This window comes from Mus pahari, chromosome X (genome assembly GCF_900095145.1).
Source record: "Mus pahari chromosome X, PAHARI_EIJ_v1.1, whole genome shotgun sequence".
Taxonomy (NCBI): domain Eukaryota; kingdom Metazoa; phylum Chordata; class Mammalia; order Rodentia; family Muridae; genus Mus; species Mus pahari.
Window position 1 is genome coordinate 97,250,297 of NC_034613.1, and position 9,346 is coordinate 97,259,642.

The 9,346-nt window shown below is 40.2% G+C and overlaps 1 pseudogene; it reads right to left on the reverse strand.

The window, feature by feature from the left end:
- Positions 1-5,503: 5,503 nt before the first annotated feature.
- LOC110314461 overlaps positions 5,504-9,346 on the reverse strand; it is a 5,164-nt pseudogene continuing 1,321 nt past the window's right edge.

Consider the following 9,346-nt stretch of genomic DNA (forward strand, 5'->3'; position numbering starts at 1 on the left):
GCAGGAGGATCACTTGAGCCTAAGACTTCACGACCTGCCTGGGAAACATAGCAAGACTCTAAGGACAAGGAAGAATTCTGTCTTGAAGTAAAGTGATGAGCAAAAGGAAGAAAAAGGATGTATTCGATAACTTAGAAAGAAGGAGATGTAAGGGAGGGGGAGACTTGGTGACTTTATGTGATGACAATGCACACAGAAGGAAGTGTGGAAATGTATTTTAAACAGGGTAATTTGATGAAAATGTCATATAGGAGAATGTGCAGATATATGGGTGTAACATTATGGATTTAAATTGTTATATCAAATTTGAGAGGATTTTTAAAATTTCCAATGACAGATATCTGGACTGTATACAAACATGCTTTTAGAGAGGTGGTAGTTGAAGGCAATCACAATGACATAACCCAACAGAGAGTTCCAGACATGGCATCAGAATGAAGAAATATCACTGCCTCTTGACTAAGGGGAAGGAGAACACCCATGGAAGACAGAAAAATTGTTCATAGCAATACAGGCAAAAATGACTGCCATTTTCATAGAAGACAAAGGAATTGAGTTTACTGAAGGGAACACTTTTGTCAAATACTGTAAACACTGAGTAAAGATAAATACATGGAATTACACAGTAGGCTTAATAAGTAATAAGTCATACAGAACTTTGGTGAGTACTGTTTCAGTTTCAATAAAGAGAATAGAATTATCTATAGTGGTTTCTGGGCCTTCTTAGTGTTTTGTTCAAAATTTCTCCTGGATTTGTGGGTTAATACAAGTCATTAACTATGGACAATTTTCAGCCACTGTTACTTCAAATATATCATTTGATCTTTTCAGTCTGTCCTCTTTTACCCATGTTCCCATTATGTATATGTCACATGTTTTTGGTATAAGTCTTAGATACTATGTTCTTTCCCATGCTTTACAGTTAGGTTTAGCAGGTTTCTATCGATTTATTTTCATGAATACAATTCTTTTGTAAGACAATATAAAATCTAATAAGCCTATTAAAACTATTTGTCCTTCATCTTAAAATATTTTAGATATAGAATTTCATTTTTATTCTTCCCTTGGATGCTTATCTCTATACCCAAGCTACCCACATATTATTGAATGCTGTCTTCTTTTTATGTTGGGAGCTTTATTATGTTCATCATGGAGATTTTAAATTCTTGGCTTGATAACATCAAAATCTATGTCATATCTTGTTAGAATTATGATAGTCACTTTTTCTATTCAGATCTTCTTCTCTAGTCTTTCTTCGTGGCTTATAAGTTTTCATTGAAATGTAGACATTATATCAGGTAAAATTTCCTGTTGTGTGACTGTTTTTCTATAACCTAGTATGAGTTTGCCAAACACTCCTTAAATCAATTCAGTGTCATACAACTCAGATAAGTAATTTATTACTCTTACACTGTGACCCTATTAATGAGGTATCAAGGTATTGAAAGCATGATCTGCCCCCCAAACAGGCTCTGAGGTTCCCAAGATTTCTGGAATTGACACATTATACATGCATAATATAATATTTAACAAATATTACATGTTATGTAAAATAACAAAATTAGAGAAATTCTCATGTTTATCACCACAGACGTTTACCATGATGTTATGTTAAAAACATTCAGAGCATTTTTCAATTTATTGTAAAATCTCTACCATATTTTTGACTATTGTTTCTACTGTGCTGTACAATTCTAGGCTCTGTTCCTCCTAAGCTCTACTCACTAACCCGTTCTCTTGTCCCTCTGCCACTCTCACATTCTAATTCTAATTCTAATTCACTTTATCTTTTACATCACACAGATGAGAACATATAGTGCTTACCTTTTAAAATATTATATATTTTTATTGAAAATACATATTTCATACAATATGTTCTGATCATGGTTTTCTCTGCTCAAACTCATCCCAGAGCTTCTCCACCCCCAACCCCGAACCTACATCCTTTTTTCCCCTCTTTTATTATAGATAAAACATGTATTGAAAAAATAGAAAAAAAAGCCAAACAAATTAGAATGGGACAAAGCAAACAAACAAACAGAAAAAAGAACCAAAGAAAAAGCACAAGAAATACATACAGATGCATAACCACCCTTGAAATTCCTCAAAAACAAAATAAGAAAGAAAAAAAACAAAAAAAACACTAAGTGAAAGGCCTGTGAAACTAAGAAGACTCCCAGAGAAAGCATTATGAGACAACAAACAGACATAAAGTATGATTGAGCTTGTTTTGTGTTGGCCCTTTACTGTCGAACATACAGCCAGCTCTTAAATGTATACCCAGTGAGACTCCTTTGAAGAAAATTAATTTTTCCATTGTGATCAGTTATCAAGTGTTCACAGCTTCTGGGTTAGGGATGGGGTTCATATATCCACTTCTCCTTTCAGCACTTGGACCCCATCTGGTGAAGACCCACATGGGCCCAGGGCATGCTACCACAGTCTCTGTGACTTCATATGTATATCAAGCTAGTAGTTTATAGATTATTTCCTTGGTGTCCATACCCACTAGTTCATACAATATTTTCATCTCCTCTTCTGTCAAGTTTCCTGAACATTTAGGGGAGGGGATTGATAGAGATCTCCCACTTAGAACTGAGTTTTACAAAGTCTCTCTCTGTGTACATTTTTCAGTTGTGGGTCTCCGTATTTGTTCCTATCTGCAGCTGGAGGAAGCTTCTCTGATGGCAAATGAACACTTAGCAACAAGTATAGAAGAATGTCTTTAGGAGTCAATTATGACTAGATAGTTTTTAGCAGAACGGTAGTATTTTAATTTTTGTAGGTCCATAGACTATCTGGACTCAGGTTTTTGCCCACCAGAGCATTGTCAGGTATAGGTTCTATTTCATGGATGGTACATAAGTCACCATTGTACATATAAAGCTAGATTGGTGTTTATCTTTCTCCTGGTAGCATGGAGTGTGCCTTCCAGTACCAAGAACACTAGTCAGTAGCTGTGAAGGCTCCAAGTTGGCACCAGCTCAATTTCTCCAGTTCAGTGAATTATATAGGTGTTGTCTTCAGCAGTAGGGCCTTGATGTCAGTTTGTAGAGAGAAACCATCAGCTTTAGCAATAGCTAAGGTTGCTTGGGGATTTCCATGGGGTCCCTTTGGTCAACAACTCAATTAGATGCAAGATTCCTGGAATTTGGGTTTTCATTTGGTAGTTAGAGATCTCTAGTTGGGCCTTTGGATTTCCCCTAACTTGGTGATTTTATTTAGTTTTTGTTCCTCAAATATATATTCTAAGAATCTTCTACTGCAGTTGGTTTTTCTGTAACAACTCAAATGATTTTTGGTTTTAGATGTCCTTCCCCATATTCCCTCTAAACCCTTCTTATTTTTTGTTCATCTTCATTTAATTCTCCCATTTTATCTCCTCCTATCCCTGTCCATGAAAATATATTCTATTTCCTCTTCTTCAGAAGGACTTTCCCTTCCCTTTAGTACCTTATTCTGTACCCAACCTCTGTAGTTATATAGATTGCAGGTTGCTGATTTAAGGCTTAACGTCTGACATCTATATGTAAACAAATAAACAACATAATTTGTCTTTCTGGGTCTGTGTTACCTGACTCAGGATGATTTTTTTTTCTAGCTCCATCCATTTTTCTGCAAATCTCATTATTTCATTTTTAATGTTCAAGTAAAATATATTCCATTGTATAAATGTATCACATAAAATACTTGTGTGTGTGTGTGTGTGTGTGTGAGAGAGAGAGAGAGAGAGAGAGAGAGAGAGAGAGAGAGAGAGAGAGAGAGAGATCAAGTATATGCCATGCTATTCACAGGGAGGTCAGAGGATGACTTGTGGGAATTGATTCCCTCCTTTACAACATGTGGGCCACAGAAATGACCTTTAGCCATTGAGAAATCTTATATGACCTGACTTCCATTTATATTCTGGATATCAGTCCCTTAGCTGATGAATATTTTGCAAATATTTTCCCCATTATCTAGGCTGTCTCTCCATAGCTGATAGTTTCCTTCATTATACAGGAACTTTTAAGTTTGTCTTTCTTCTTTTTTGTTACCTGTGCTTTTGGATTTTATTCAAAGAAATTATTGCCTATATGGTCAGTGGAAGTTCCCAGGAAGAAACTTTGCCATTTAACTTAATGAAATATTAAGTAAATAGAACATCAGTGCTTGCAAAAAGGCTGGACTAGTACAGGCCCTGAGCCTAGTTACAATCTTGTGCTATCTTCAGTACTCTCATTTGTCATTCTTTTCTTTCCTTTCCTCTGTAAGTATCTTTGTAAGTATCAGAAAAAAAAAAACTATTTCAAATGTGTTAACTTAGCAGACCTTGAGCTTTCACCAAGCCAGAAGCTAAGAGTATCATCAGCTAGAATAGAATCTAAGAATAATAGGCTCTCCCATTTTGCCGTAAGCTGTCTAATCCATGCATCAATCAATGTATTTGAAAATTTTCTTGATTTATGAATGACATAATTTGTTCTGTTACTAGAAAAACTGTACAAAATTCATGATGGAACAAGAATTTTGAGATAACTTGTCTTAGTTAGGGTACTACTGCTGTGAACAGACACCATGACCAAGGCAACTATTATAAAGGACAACATTTAATTGGGGCTGGCTTACATGTTCAGAGGTTCAGTCCATTATCATCAAGGCAGGAAACCTGTCAGTGTCCAGGCAGGCATGACACTAGAAGAGTTGAGAGTTCTATATCTTCATCCAAAGAAAGCCAGGAGCAGACTGACTTCCAGGCAACTAGGAGGAGGGTCTCAAAGCTCACCCTCACAGTGACAGTCTTCCTCCAACAAGGCCATACTTTTTAATAGTAGCACTCCCTGGGCCAAGCATATTCAAACCACATCACCTAAATGTGTTCCCAGTCCATGCTAACTCATATTTGGTCCCAGGAAAAACTATCTCTTTTGAAGTAAGAGTTGTGTTGGGGGTGGGAGGGTTGGCAATATCCATGTCCTGAGAGATTTTGCTTATGTTTTTTTTCTAGGACTTTTAATTTTTCTTCACAGAATACTATAGTAGTTATTTTTATCAAAAAAATCTTAAAATTACATTTATTCTTGGGTGGGGGAATTGTGCTATGGTATGTGGATGTGTAGGCAAGTGGACAACTTTCTGGAGTCTGTTCTCCTTCTACCATATGGGTCCCAGGGATCAAACTGAAGTTGTTATGCTTGGTAGCAAGCACATTTACCCATTCAGCCATCTCACTGAATGAAAATATAATATTATTGAGCTGAAAAAATAGTCAGGTCTGAGGTTCTTTATGTCCTGCACACTGACTGTAACCACTGAAGACCCTGAGGCAGAGGTTGGTCTATGTGGAGTATACAACAGTATAGTATAGTGTTCCACTTCCTGTTCCCCCAGGTAGACTAGTCCTATTAGTTCCACTTGAGTTAAGGTTGTTACCTCTGCTGGCAGGTACATTCATTGAGATTCCACTCAAGCCGTTCTTCCCAACAGTTTGAGTAGATGATGAGTTTGTTAGTTTAGAAGGGGTCTAAAGAGTTTTTGTAGCCAGAATGCCAGAAGTGCGATTTGAAGGCAACAAACTCAGAGTGTTCTGAATTGAAGAACCAGCAATAAGGCCTGAAGAAATACCAGTATGAGCTAAATCCTGGGGTTTCTTTGGAACTGGCCCCGTGTGACCAGCAATAAGACTTGATGAGTGAGCAGTCTGAGTAGAATCTAGTTTTTTGTTTGTGTGTGTGTGTGTGTGGGGGGAGTAACCAGTGGTAACTTACTCATGATACTTGCTAGCTTTTCTTCTCTCAATCCTGGACGAGGTTTTGTAGTTGGCACATGTACTGGCTAGTTTTGTGTCAACTTTACACAGCTGGAGTTATCACAGAGAAAGGCACTTTAGTTGAGGAAATGCCTACATGAGATCCAGCTGTAAACTATTTTCTCAATTAGTGATCAAGGGGGAAAGGCCCCTTGTGGGTGGGACCATCCCTGGGCTGGTAGTCTTGGGATCTATAAGAGAGCAAGCCAGGGGAAGCAAGCTAGTAAACATCCCTCCATGGCTTCTGCATCAGCTCCTACTCCCTGACCTGCTTGAGTTCCAGTCCTGCATCTTTTGGTGATCAACAGCAGTATGGAAATGTAAGCCGAATAAACTCTTTCCTCCACAACTTGCTTCTTGGTCATGATGTTGTGCAGGAATAGAAACCCTGACTAAGACAGCACATTTATCCTTGAACTGAGGGGCCCTTGTTCCCATTGTTGATGACAGCTAATGTTTCAGATACAAGATTCAGTGAGGCTGAGGGGAAAGAAAGGTCTTCATCGAGGGAGTCATCAAGGCAGATGGTTTCTTAGGTTGGTGCTGAGCGAGAGCTGGCTGAGGCACCAATGGATTGCCAGAGCTTGTGGAAGGACCATACAGGAGCTTTTCGGTCTCTTTGGGGGCATAGTGGGGAAAGAATGAACAGGAGGCTCTTTACCATCACCTTGACTTTCGGTTTTGATGCAGGAATCACCTTTTTCTTTGCCAAAGCACAAGTAAGTTGATTATGTACACTCTGTCTTTCCTTTAAAAAGCATTCTTGCCTGCATCCAGTCCTTAGGCCACAGTGGCTTCACCTCTGTCTCCATTAAGGATTTAAGATAATCCTCAGCAGACTGGCTGTTATTTGGCTCTAATTCATAGCATCCCAATTTGATCTCAATAAGTTTACATAAAAAAGTTATGATGGTGTTATCCCAGTAGAATTTCTTTCGTGGGCCCATGATGACTCGTTTCACTGGTTGATCATCATCATCATGATCATCATCACCATCATCACCACCATCATCATCACTACCACCACCGTCATCATCATCACCACTACCAACACCACCACCACCACCACCTCCATCATCGTCATCATCATCATCATCATCATCATCATCATCATCAGATCCATTTTTTTCCCATCCTTCATCTACTTGCAACTTGGCACATTTGGCTTCAGTGCGATCCTGGCAGTCCTCCTGGTATTTAAACAGCTGTTCAGGCATGACGTTGCTAACAGCCAGCTTCAGTTTCTGCAGAGGTTCTCTTAAACAATCATCCATTAAGATGTAACTTGTTTAGACGTTTTACCAGTATTTCCTTATTTCATAGCACAAATGCTTCACGATGGGAGTAGACACCACTACGAATGACAGGACCTAGTTCTTGTAGCTGTAACTTGGTGTCCGGAAGAATATCACTCATCTCTTGTGTAAAGAATTTTTTCCTTCCTTCTTAGTCAAAAAGTTTGGCAGCTACACGAAGGTCCTCAATGCATTTCTCAAGAAGCACAGGTAGACCATCTGGTACCACCTTAGGCACAACCTGACAGGGGAAGGTGGGTTGGGTGGTATTTCCATTTCCTCCCCCTGACTCAGAGAGGGGACTTCCATCAGAAGTAGTATCCAGTAATATGTCAAAGTCAAAATCATCTAGCATCTCTAGGGCATTTTCAGCTTCCTGAAACAGTTCGTGTTCATTTGTGCTAACAAAAATAGGGAGGTCTGGATCGGCACTCTCACCCCCCCCCCATGGCTGTTGCAGCACAAGGGGACTCAGGCAGAGAGGAAGTTGACAGGGTCACTGAGACTTTAGGGGTAGGTTCCTTCAGTGCACCCTTCTTCCCCCCCCTTTTAATTGGATGTTTATTTACATTTCAAATGCTATCCCCTTCTTGGTTTCCCCTCCACGCCCCCCAGAAACCCGCTATCCCTCTTTTGAAATCTTATCATGGCCACCAGAGAAAGGGAATCTTTATAATGCTTTTTCATTTTTTCAGACTTGTGGGAATTGAGAGCCACAACTCCCAGTTGTTTGGGAGTTATTTTCCCCTTGGCTTCCTTTCTTTTTTCTCTTCCTCTTTCTGCTTCTGCTTCTTTACCTCAATATCATCTTCTATTATTTTGGAAACCTTGGGTGGCTTGTGCTTTTGGTTATCTGTAAAATCATCTTCTTCAGTATCTGAAGCTTGGTGAAACTGCAAAGTGCCAGTGTTGATATAGAAGCATCCATATTTTGCTGTTAGAGAAACAGAAACTAATTAGTCATAAACCTCTGAGTTATCAATAAATGGATCTGTCTCATCATGGCCAAAGCCTGTATCAATTAAATCTTGTAGCGGATCCTTCCGGTGTTTACGGGTTTTCCCACCATATTTCATTTCAAACTTCTTAGCCAACATTTCCACTTCTTGCTTCTCCTTATGCTCATCAATAAATGGATCTTCTGTATGAACAAGTTTCTTCTGTTATTCTCAGCACAGCAGCATCTCCGGGCAGCTGAACTCCACTCAGCTTTTGAGCACCAGCTCCTCTGAGGGGGAATCTGCATGGGCAGTAGAGGCTGCTCAGGGCGCTGGGGCTCGCGATGCAGCTCCATGGGCGGCTTGGCGCTGCTGATCTTTAATTTTTTATCATATAATTATTTCCGTGAATTCTGAAAATCTATTACATTTTATTTCTTTTTTAATTTTATTTGTAATTCATTTTTTACACTCCATTTCCCGCCCCCCATCCACCTTCCTACTGTTCCACATCCCACACCTCCTCCCCACCCCACCCCATCTCTATGTGGATGTCCCCACCCCCCACCTCACCTGACCTCTAAACTCCCTGGGGCCTCCAGTGTCTTGAGGGTTAGGTACATCATCTCTGAATGAACACAGACCTGGCAATCCTCTACTGTAAGTGTGTTGGACGCCTCATATGAGCTGGTATATGCTACCTGGTTGGTGGTCCAGTGTCTGAGAGATCTTAAGATGGGGGTGGGGGTCCAGATTAATAGAGTCCTCCTGCAGGATCACCCTGCTCCTCAGCTTCTTTCAGCCTTCCCTAATTCAACCACAGGGGTCAGCTGCTTCTGTTCATTGGTTGGGTGCAAATATCTGCATCTGACTCTTTCAGCTGCTTATTAGGTCTTTCAGAGGGCAGTCACGATAGGTTCCTTTTTGTGAGTCCTCCATAGCCTCAGTAATAGTATCAGGCCTTGGGGTCTCCCCTTGAGCTGGTTCCCACTTTGGGCCTGTTGGTGGACCATCTTTTCCTCAGGCTCCTCTCCATTTCAGATAGTAACAATTACAGGTCAGAGATGTGACTGTGGGATGGCAAGCCCCACCCCGCACTTGATGCCCTGTCTTTCTGCTGGAAGTATGCTTTACAAGTTCCTTCTCACCACTGTAGGACATTTAATCTAGGGTTCCTCCCTTTGAGTCCTGAGAGTGTCTCACCTCCCATTTCTCTGGTACATTCTGGAGGGTTCCCCCCTCCCCAACCTTCTACCTCCTGAGGTTGCCTGTTTCCATTCTTTCTTCTGGCCTCCAAGGCTTCAGTCCTTTTCCACCACCCAATA